Here is a 12,061-nt window from a genome sequence, read left to right as displayed (position 1 = left end):
CCCCCCCCCCCCCCCCCTCCCCAAACAAAAAGGAAAGGAAAGAAAAACAAATCAATAAAGAAACAAACAAGCAAAGACTAGTTGAGATTGTAGTACAGTACAGTCTGCTCGCCACTCTGAACTTCATCACCGGCAATGTTCAGTGAAAAGAACATTCAGATTACCAAGAAGGTCATCTGGAATGTTCCACAAGTCGAATCCCCCATTCCGTTAACCTTGCTATAGCCTATAGTTTTTAGCCTGTAGAAGAGCAGCGTGTTCTCATGGAAGGCGCCGGCCCGGGTTGCTCTCAGCTCTTTGTATAGCTCACTATATCAAATTAAAAGTACCTGAAGACAAACCTCTCAGAATGCTGATCATCTCTGCATCGTGTCTGGATAATAATATATAGGGGAGGAAAATGGAGGAAAGGAATGGAGACCTTTCTTTGATGCATAATTTGTATACTTAGCTTTTCATACAATGCAAATACAATCGCTGGTCTGGTCCGGCTAAGACAAGTCAGCATTATTATTATTTCAACTTCTGTTGATTTGGTTGTATTTCTGCAGAAGCATCGCATTGCATTCTACAGTATGATTATTACGGGTTAGGCTGCTTTTGCTCTTCAGTATTGGACACTAAGTACTTTTTTGTGCAATGAGGACTGAGCTCACTGAGCTACATAGAGTATATATAAATATATATATATATATATATATATATATATATATATATATATATATTTCACAGGTTTCACAATTTCAATACAGCACTGCATTGATATTAAAAATAAAATGTACATCTTAATTTGTACTTTTGGATACTTGAGTATTTTCTTGTGTATACTTGGTCCACCACTACTTCTTATTTGACACACTTGATTGTGTAGTTTCTAGTTTGATATGGACTGTGGTGAGAGTGAATGTTTTCTACAGCAGAATCTTTGTGCACGCATGCACACTCGCACGCGCACGCGCGCGCACGCACACACACACACACACACACACACACACACACACACACACACACACACACACACACACACACACACACATAGGGCTGGGCGATATGACAAAATCTCATATCACGATATAGAATTTATTTTATCACGATAACGATATACTCACGATATAGCATATTTTTTACGATACCTATTTTTTTATCTAAAAGAATTGATTTTTGTTCAGGTCGAGTACTTTACTGTACTTGGGCTGTACTGTACTGTACTGTACTGTACTGTACTGTACTGTACTGTACTGTACTGTACTGTACTGTACTGTACTGTACTGTACTGTACAAGCTCTCCTCCCTGGCCTCTGTCTGTGTTAGGCTGCACAACAGTGACACTTGGTGGTGACAATAGTTATGCTATTTCGTGCTCGGATACAGGGACAGGGACACACATAGCTGTCTATAATGGTTGCACCACTCAAAAAACAATTAAATTCACATTATCCAGTCTACTTATATGAATATAATACTGATGCCCTTCCCATGCACAGACAGGCCCAAAGCAAGTACAAAAATATTACAAAATAAAATGTATATAATAATAATTAGAGGCTGAACTCAATTGTTCAGCCTCTGTAGACATTTTTAAAGCACAGCTCAAGACCCACTTCTACAACATTGCTTTTAATTGATCTTTTATTTTTTGTTATTCATGTCCTCACTGTATTGCATCACTGCTTGTTTTTTAATGTCGTTGCCTTGCTTTTCTTTTTTTCTCCATTGCTCTGTAAAGCACTTTGAGAGCTGCATTTCATGTCATGAAAGGTGCTATACAAATAAAGTTTTATTAGTATTATTAATAATTATTATTATTATGACAATTAAAAAGAAAAAAGAAAGAAATAAGACGTTGCCTTCAGACACAGAAGTACAGGCCTGTGTCTGCATTAAATTGGCTTAAGGAAAAAATAAATATCTCATGTCACAGTTTGTCACTACAGTTGTTTCAGTTCATTTAAGCTCTGTATAGGGAATCAACATGTTCTGTTGTAGTTATAGTTTAGTTTGTTAAAGACGTTGGGCAGCTTAACGATGTTTAATTGACTACAGGCGATAGAGTGAGAGAGAACGCGATCTTGTCGTCAACTCTCCATGCCCACAGCTGTGCGTATATGGGAGTCTAGGACGAGTGGGGCTTTTTCTTTTCCTTTTTTTTTGATGATCACAACAAAGTCAGCGTCTTGTGTTGTTGTTGTAAGCTGTTGCTGAATTAAGGACTTTTCAAATGGAATAATTTATTTGGAACAATAAAACAAGACAGACGCAGCAGGAGGACTGCACAGGTAAGAGGAACGTCTTCGTCTTGGAAGAAGTTTGCAGTGCACCCGACGACGGACAAGCTTATTGTTCAACTGTGTAAAACATGCGTGGCTCACGCAATTTATCAATTTGACCCAACATGAAACCTGCATTTATAACAGTGAATGACCGGTTACTTTAGGGCGCGTTCGGAAATAGCGCACTAGGCGCACTGTGCAATGCAAACTGATAGATGAGTTCGCTCCGGTGTGGTATTTCCGAACGTGCCCCTTACACCGCTCTGAATCTCGTCAGCCATCATCATCATCTCCCTCTTTTAGGTGCAAGCACCACCTCGGCTTGTGTTGTGGTCGTGTTGGCCTTAGAGTATATAATAGAGAAGACATCCGAAAGGTGTTGGCTCACTGTTTTCAGTGCGCGCGGTGGGCTGCTGGGCATGCCGTATATAAGCGCTGTGACGTAAAATACTGCCGTAAAGCGAAACGGCGATATAAGCGATATAGCTTTTTTTTCGTGATAGACATTTTCTATCGAAAATACGATATATATCGTCATATCGCCCAGCCCTACACACACACACAGTGGCATGAGTTATATCTACTAGTCCTTAACCGTTGTGAGATATTGCCCCCCCATAAATATCTTTAATTGCCGTTCATTTTAACTTGTATAATATATTTGTGTGTTTTTTAATCAATAAAAACAGCAGTATAACATGAAAGTATTCGTATATGCATGGTAGGAAAATATGTTCATGGTAGGGACCGCAACATTTACACTTATTAGCCCACAGACCCCCATTTGTAAAGTATGAAGGCCCCCAGTTTGACATGCACCACAGAACAGGACAGTTGCACAGATAGGCTACTCCCAAATGTATTTTTGGGGTGGATTGGACATTCCGTTGGTGATTTGTGTAATTCTTTTGTAAAACAGGCCCCTCCCACTAACTTTGGACGCCGATTACAGCCTAACGATACTATGAAAACTATGGCTGTGGCGTTTATCGGATAGGTCCAGAGATCATGGGTACCGTTTTTTGTGAGATTGGCACAAAAGCTGTAGGTGGAAGAAAATTCTAAATGGCGGAAAATCTATCCTGACGCGTGGCCTATATGGGGAGATGCGTCATGATCCAAGGAATCCAGAGAAAGTGAAATTTAGATTTTATGACCTATGGTTCAAGAGTTATAAGGCGAAATGTAAAGTGGGCTGTTATAGCGCCACCATGAGGCCGACTGATGTAATTATTCATTAAAATTATTTTAACAATTATTATGAACCTCCCCTCAAAGTGTTGTGACTGTAGCTCCCACGGTTTCTGAGATAAAAATACTTGATGTGAGTTTTTGCATTTTCCCATGTAAGTGGAATGGATGGTTGCAAAATCTAAAAGAGCTCCATATTATTATGGTCAATGCGTGTGTGAAAAGTGGGAGTGATTGCATTCAGACAGACATTTGGTTAATTATAGTATGATGATATGATTATAGTATGATGATTATATTATATTGTTTGTCTTATTATTTTTAGTTAAAATTAAAACAAAAAATATATATAAATGTTAAACCCCAGATAACCCACATTTCATCATGTCATTCTAATCTGTTCTATTCAACCCCTCAACCCCCGAAATACAATCTAAATAATTATGTTCCGTTACTTTTCTTATTCCAGTAATTATGCATCATATATTCCTATACGTGCTTAGCAAGGTTTTCCATCTTTCACAGATCAAGACTTTATGGACCTTTTTAGATGAAAAACTATCAATACAGGAAGAAAACATCAGCAAAATAGCAGTGACACATTGCCAACATGTTCTAGTTCCCGGTGCCAGCATCAATAATTCAGCCAACAGCTCATAACTTTAGTCTCTACACATACGAGGCCAACCACTGTTTTTCTCACGCAGCCATTTCAATGTATACCAGTATTAAACAATCAAGAGAGTGCTCCATGAGGCATCTAACAGCTTATTTTTACCAGTTCATACAATTTAGGCATTTAGCAGACGCTCTTAATCCAGAGCGACATCATACTCACAGTGCAGCTATAGTAAATCGGTACGTACGTGTGCGTGCATGCATGCGTGTGTATGCAGGCAGAGTAACTTTCAGCTTTTTTGGCCACTCCACTCTGATAGCTAGTAATGTTTGAAGGTCTAAAATATGATAACTGTGGGACATGCATGGTGAGTTAAACAGGAATGGACAGCCTCTTCATTGAGCTTTTTTAAATGTGCTGTTTGTAGAGGAAGCAGATCTCGGTGAGGTTTGTGCACCTGCTGTGTATATGTGATGTCTCTGCACAATTTATTTTTCAATTGTTTCAAATACCATAGTGCTTCACAGTAATGTTGCCGGTGTTAATGTATTCATTCATGACTCAGAGAGAGAATGTAACCGAATGGGCCCGTAATAGCTCACAACATTTTTTAATGCGACGTGTTGTGTTGGGTTGGGACGTGGAACTCGATCCGGCCGATAAGTGAAACTGCTTTTGCCGACTTGCTAAACTTGACTTGCCATTTAAGAGAAATGTGCACGCACAGACAGGGGTGAGGGGCTGCCAATGTATCTTTTCTTGTTGTTTTTATTTTCGTCCCCACGTCTTTCAGAAGCTATACACTGGGCAAGATCTCAAATGACTGGGCCTGTGCCCGAGTGCGGCCCAATGGACGCTACGCTTCTGGTACGCACTGAGCCAGTGACTGAGCCTGGCTTTGGGACCAGTGAGGAGAGGAGGATTAGTTTGTCTGGTTGAGGTGCTGCACATCATGGCCGTGAGCTTATCCTGGATGAATTGCTTTGTGCACACTGAAGTGTAACATGGCTGGGCAGAGTTATTCTCAGATCTACGTTTACAAGAATGAGCAACAAACAAAAAAAGTCTCTGCTGGACACCAGGGTTCAGCTTGTAGGCCCCACCTCTGTACTATACTATACACTTTGACACTTTCTTTCTTTCTTTATCGCATGCACACACACACACACACACACACACACACACACACACACACATTCAACAAAGTCTGAATTTGAAGGGTTGTCATATACTCCTTTTTCTCTAGAATTTTGATTAAGTTCAAGATAATATTTATTTCCAGCTGATTTAGTTTAAAGGAAACTGAAAAGTGGGGATTTGAAAGAGGCTCTCTTGTCCCCTATACTGTATACAGTGGGCCATTACATGACCACTATACTCACCATTTCTCATTTGTTTTGTAATATTGATTTACTATTTTAATTACATGCTAATCTCAAAACACCTAGGTGCCAGCTTTATGACTCTCTCAAGTCACATGACAAATTTCCTGGTTGCAAATATTTATTGAAAGTGGTGTCCTGAGAGGCCTATAAAAAAGGAACGGAGATCATTAAACAGAGACTTAGCTGTGTACAATATCCACACACGTGTCAATATCAGTGACATAGGATGACCAGGCTACCAATCAATTGTCTCACCATTGTACCTTACTTTAATGCACATATAAATCATGAAAGAATTATATATAAATAAATAATCATATATAAATAAATATATATACATATATATATATATATGATGGTAAAATGTTATAGTTGAACCCTTTGAAGTCAAGTCATCTAGTCAATCTAGAGCTGAGGTGCACATGCAGGAGTTACATTTCTAAATCTATCACTGGATGGCAACATTGGGTATATACAATTGATTACCACAGACGAGTTATTGTTTTTGTAATAATTTTACCAGACATAATTTTATTTTGACACATAGCCTATTTGACACATTAAACCCAATGAAGTTTAATGTTTTTGACTACACGAGAAAGCCGTTGTTGATGGAGAGTATAATTTGACAGCTTTAGTGACCTTCCATCAGCAAGATATATTGAAACTCAGACTGCATTAGGATTATTAGGAAGCTGAAATATTCAGGGGGAAAAGCTTGTCTTTCTCAGAGGGAAAATCCACACGTATTCATCTCTTCAGTCTAATTTGCTTTAAACCAGTGGTTCTCAAACCTTTTCATGTCAAGCATCCCTGAATTCAATTGACTCTCATTAGCCTGCGGACCCCCATTAGAAATGATATGCCAAGGACCCCCATAAGAGAAGATTTTCACGGTTCTAGCAGTGATTTTCAACCATTTTCATTTCAAGGACCCCCAGTTTGACCTGAATTAGGCTACGGCCCCCCATTTCTATCTCTGGGACCCCAATGTATATTGTAAAATCAAAGTTAATTCAACTCTGAGAGTGTACTACAAATGGAACCAAAATGGTCCTGTTAGGGTTCATTTGTACAGTCCCTGAGTTACAGACAGACCCATAAGGGACAATTGGGTTCCTAACTATACTTTAGCTGGGGACCCCCTGGAACACCCTCATGGACCCCTAGGGGTCCCCGGACCCCAATTTGGGAACCACTGCTTTAAACAAAATGTACAATGTGTAGTGTAGTATTTACCACGTGCGTGCATTGTGCATGCATGTGGGCTGCGTGCGTGTGTGCGTGTGCACGTGCGTGTGTGTGTGTGTGTGTTTGTGTGTGTGTGTGGGTGGTCGTGTCTGTTCTGGAATAATCCATGCCGTGTGCAGTGTTTGCATGGCTTGTTCCTCAGATCAAGGTTGCTGGTTTAATTGAGCCTGTACTGAACCCGGGGCTGAGAGAGCATGGAGAGTAGCATCGATTAACTATGAAATGGTTCCAATATGGCCAATCAATTGAGCTTTGTGAGCAGCTCCCCCAGGACTTTGATTTTCCTCTCAAACAACAATCCGGGATCTCTGCTCTTCAAAGGCAAGCTAGGGCCCCATCTTTGTTGTTGTTGTTGTTGTTGTCGTCGTCGTCGTCGTCCCCCCCCCCCCCTCCTCCATATGTTTGAGTGATGTCACCCAGGTCGATGTTATCCATGTCCATAAAGACTCTCCCACACTTGAATTACCTGGGAGAGGAGTTCCTGCTGGCCCCCGCGCTACGGTAGCGACCGATAAAGGTCAATCTCCCATGGTAATGGCCGATTGTGTTTGTCCCCTTTATTGGTCCTTTGAGCCGTGCGGTTCACAGATGTCTGCATGTAGTCAGTGGTGGAAAAAATATGTATTCACATGTTTCACTGATGAGCATCGATACTGAGATGTAGTGGAGTAGAAGTAAAAGTACAGAAAATTGGCAATACTCCTGTGAAGTAAAAACAAAATACATAAAAATTGTATTCAAGTACAGAGCTTGAGTAAATGCCTATATTTCACACCACTGGGTGTCTGTGACAAAGTCCGGCACACTCCACCCTCAAATCGAACATGCCATCGTTGTGTTTCAGTCCTTTATCTGCCTGAGCTTAGTGCCGGACCGCGATTCGCTCCGACGCGAGCGAGTGGCCACGAAGAAGAGATCCATATAGCAGCAGCGTCACCACAGGAGCGCCGCTTTAGCGAGAGGCTAACCGTCTAACCATTTCAGCTAATTGCCTCATTAATGATTCACCGGTGTTAGGCTGCTCTAGCACTTCGCTGTGGGGAGCAAATTGTTCTGATTGGTTTGCCTCTGTCAATTATTGATGAGCTTAGTGAGCTGAAGTGCTAACACCTGGCTTTGTGTAGGTCCAAATGGCCCCTGCATTCCCATCACACACACACTGTTATCCACACACGGCCCCAGCTGACCACCGCGAGTCAAGGGCTGTTTTCTGTTCTGTAAGAGTGGACGTATAGGTATAGCATGCCCTGGAGCATGCAAGTGGCGGAGGTCTTTAGTCAGGAGCATACTACCTCACGGAGCACAGTTCAGTATTACTGACTGAGCAACACTTGTAGGCTACAGAGCTATAGAACGGTAGCTTGTGGTCATGATTCTGCTGAACGTGACGGAATGCAGACCTATAGACCTTAATGCTGTAACAAGGAAAGAGGCTGTGGCCACAGATGGATGACTACCGCAGGCGCAGGTGTGTGTGTGTGTGTGTGGGTATGTGTATTATACATATTATATACCCCACAAGTACAGTACAATTTGAGAAATAGTATTTGAGATATTGTGAGGAGCTGAGGACATAGCTGTTGAACATAGCATTTTTAAGCTCACAACACGTTGCACCATGACGTGTCGTAATGCAAAGATGAATGTGTGTCTGTGTGTGTTTGAGAGAGAGAGAGAGAGAGAGAGGTGGGTGGGGAGGTGGGTGGGGAGGTGGGTGGGGAGCTATTTTCCTAACGTACCTTTCTTTCTCTCAACCACCTGTGGTGCACCGGCAACAGAAACAAGTGTTCGTTTAGTCCATATTTTTGGGCAGAATTATAATTAGAAAACAGAATAACAGCTCAGTCTTAAAACCATGCAGCACTATACTCTCATAGGACACCTTGATTACTAGGATTCATCTACTGACTGAGCTCTTTACGTGAGCTGTTAGTTACCTGCGTACACACCATGTCAGCGCCTGCTTTGTTTATCATGATTTACAATAGTCTAATGTAGGCACCTTTACTGTGGGGTCCGTAATTGGATCTCCCGTGGATAGTAGCAGGATATGTGCTACAGTACAGTTGGGTATGTCTAATGGCCCACCCACAAAGCCTTCCACAAGATCACATGAATCACTGCTCTGGAGGGGGCTCACCAAACCGGTACTGTGGTTTTCAGGCAATACATCTATTACTACCGAGCGGAAAGCCCTGAAGATAAACTGCTATTCAGAGCAATATTTTACCTTTCTGTGTTGCAATCACACACATAAAGACACACACACATACACACACTCACATACCGGCATTAAAACAAATTATGTTCTTCCTGTTTTCCATCAGTAATCCATATAAATCCACAAAATTGTCAGTGACGATTAGCCAAGTTTGATTTAATAATGCACAGGTTTTTTTTTAATACTGATTGATTTAGCTTCGGTCGCTATATGCCATGTCAAAAACAGGCCAAAATTCAAAATCCTCCGTTCACGTGCACACAGCCTTTAGTGCCTTTATGGCTCACATATATACAACATTAATTTGAGGTCGCGCGGACAATAACACCGATCGAAGCCACACAACACCGCCAGTGGCACAGCACGAAATGGCCAACTTCTACATCCGGTTCAAACAGATCTGCCCATGTCGTAGATTGCTCTGGCGCTGGTACTGTGGTGTCCAAGGAGTTTTAATGTATCTATTTCTAACAGTGTAACCAAATGGACCCATGCCTTTGTTCACTCTCATAGTAAAATGAACACTGAGGACTAGCAACGTGCAGCTATAGATGAGCAGATTGAGACAGTTGTGTTTAATGTAATGTAGGAAGACGTGAACACAAGAGGAGGAGAGTCACCCAGGCTGCTAAGTGAGTTTGCTCCGTTCTCTCCCTGGCCTTAATTGAAGCTGATTAGAGAGTCACTCCCTATGCGGACGCTCCTGTCACTCTGAATATCACCCAGGCCCGGTTGTCCGCGCACACTCACACAGTGGTCACCCAACGCGGCTTTGTTTTTACCGCACGGGAACCAGGGAGGGCATAAAAAGCCCACCCCAAACGACAGTGACTCACTGTGTGTCATCCCAGCTATAGGCCTTGGGGGGGGGGGGGGGGGGGGGGGAGCAGGAGGGTGCTACAGTATGCAGCTCACATTAGAGTGCGTGTTTCCCGCTACTCGTGGCGCTGCTCGACGATGCGTAGATACTAGATTGGCGTGATTGCGCACGCACGGCCATGTTCAACAAATAAAGGGGTGGTCGGTCTGACTCATGTTTTATTTTCTCTCCCATTCTCTCTCACTGCCCATCCCTCCCGTCTCTCTCTCTCTTTCTGTCTATACAGATATCCTGGTGATAGAATGCTGATGACGTGAGAGTGACTGGCCAATGGCACGAAGAGCCCTGCCCTCGTCCCTCCCCACCACAAAGCACAACATTTGAAGATGACGTCACAGGAGAACAAAAGATATGAGGATCCCCCTGAAATCCCCCCAAATCTCCACAGCAAAATCGTTCCGAGCCTCGTACAACTCCCTGATATTTTACCTCCAGCTTTTTCTATGAAACACAGGGAAGAGAACAGGACTGAACAGGAAAAAAACTAAAAAGAGACAAACTGAACTGAGAGCCAGGAGATGGTTGACAACATCAGCCATAAAAAAAAAAACATGGGTGAACTATTTTCTCTTTGGTGGGGAAGAAGAAAACATTGATGCATGCTTGTTGTAATTAGCTCACATACAACCCTACCCTTATTCCTATAGAAAACAAACAAACCAAGACTGTTTTCATGACTGTGGATACAATACTCATTATATCACCATTTTCCTGTCAAAAGAAAAGAAAGAAAGAAAAAAAAAAAACGAAAAAAAAACCCATTCTATTTATCTCCTCAGTGGTCATTGTAATTATCATCAAAAATATGTTCCTCGTTTTAGAGAACGCTCTGCAACTTAACTCTTTGGAGCTATTTGGACTCGAAGAATTATACCTCCTCTATAATCATTACATAACTGGCCTAGTCTCCCACTCGGGGATCCACACTAACAGACAATAGTGTATTATTATCCATCTCTTCCCCGTTAGATCAAAAACCTCAACCCCTAGATTTCTTTCCCCTTATTTTCATACGGTGAAAGATAGTCTGTCCTCCTGACATTTTGTTTCAGTGTAGCTCAAATAGACGCTTGAAGTTGAACGGACTTATCTAATGTTATTATTTAACATTCTGGGGATGATTCTATGGCAGTGATTCGTTCTGTATTACCAATCAGTTCTATTGGGAACGGTAGACGTTCTGTATTACCAATCAGTTCTATTGGGAACGGTAGACGTTCTGTATTTACCAATCAGTTCTCTTGGGAACGGTAGAGCAGATATTTCACTCACGGTATATGCTAGTCTAAGCTGACACTTTTTACATTTATTTATCTATTTTTCTAAATGGTATTATTTCTTCCTTGTTGCATGAAATACCCCATCCCTCCCCGACAGAGGGCAATAACTGCTGTATTAAAGAGGTGCCATCAGTGCGAAGATGGCCGTCTCTTTCTTCGCATGGCGCGATCCACTGTTCTTATAAGGCTAGCTGCAGGAGAGAAGAACACCTCATTGATCACGATGCAAACATGCAGACTCTGACCCCTGCCTATTGCAGACTTTAATGAAGAAAACCAAATGGACCGACAGATGATAAGCCAAGCCACTGAACAGATGAACCTCAAAGGCTTATTATACCTTCCACTGGTGACGCTATAGATAGAGAAACTGTGCATGGACATGAGGACAAGAAAAAAGAAAAAAATACTGTAGCTTGATCCATCTTCTTCATCCTCTTGCATCCTCTACCTCTCTGCTGTGTGTGACATAATAATGCCCGGGAAACCCAGGACTGTCCCCACAATCCACTGTGCTCTGCTGCATGTCCCTCAAGTGTCATGTGGGGAGCGTCACTCAATCTCAAACGCTAAGGACGGATGCACATCGATGGGGAACACAAGACAAACTAACATCTACTCACACAGACGCACGGAAAGACACACATGCACGCACACACGCACGCGCATACACACACACGGACACGACACTCAAATGTGTCATTGTAAATATTGTACACTATATATCAACCAAGTATAGTCTCAGATCTGTACTCTGCATGTTGACATGTAGAAACGTGATCGTTATGCACAGAGGTTGGGCTGGTCGGTCGTCACCGAGCTGACTCTCCAAACCAATGCAAACTCTGCTGGCTCCACCCACGCACAAACACATGCACACGCACACACACACGCACACACACACACACACACACACACACACACACACACACACACACACACACACACACACACACACACCTCT

The 12,061-nt window shown here is 42.2% G+C and overlaps 1 protein-coding gene across 1 annotated transcript in view; it reads left to right on the top strand.

The window, feature by feature from the left end:
* The window catches only part of mafa (MAF bZIP transcription factor a), a 138,232-nt gene extending 127,105 nt beyond the window's left edge, over nt 1-11,127 (top strand). The window contains exons 3-4 of the mRNA XM_083759989.1: nt 10,044-11,033; nt 11,074-11,127. The gene's annotated coding sequence lies outside the window, so the exon portion shown is untranslated. The remainder of the gene's footprint in view (nt 1-10,043; nt 11,034-11,073) is intronic.
* The last annotated feature ends 934 nt before the right edge of the window (nt 11,128-12,061 follow it).

This window comes from Protomyctophum parallelum (genome assembly GCF_964188405.1).
Source record: "Protomyctophum parallelum genome assembly, chromosome: 2".
In the NCBI taxonomy this organism is placed as follows: domain Eukaryota; kingdom Metazoa; phylum Chordata; class Actinopteri; order Myctophiformes; family Myctophidae; genus Protomyctophum; species Protomyctophum parallelum.
The sequence above is the reverse complement of the archived record's forward strand: the minus strand, read 5'-3'. Positions and strand labels throughout refer to the sequence as shown.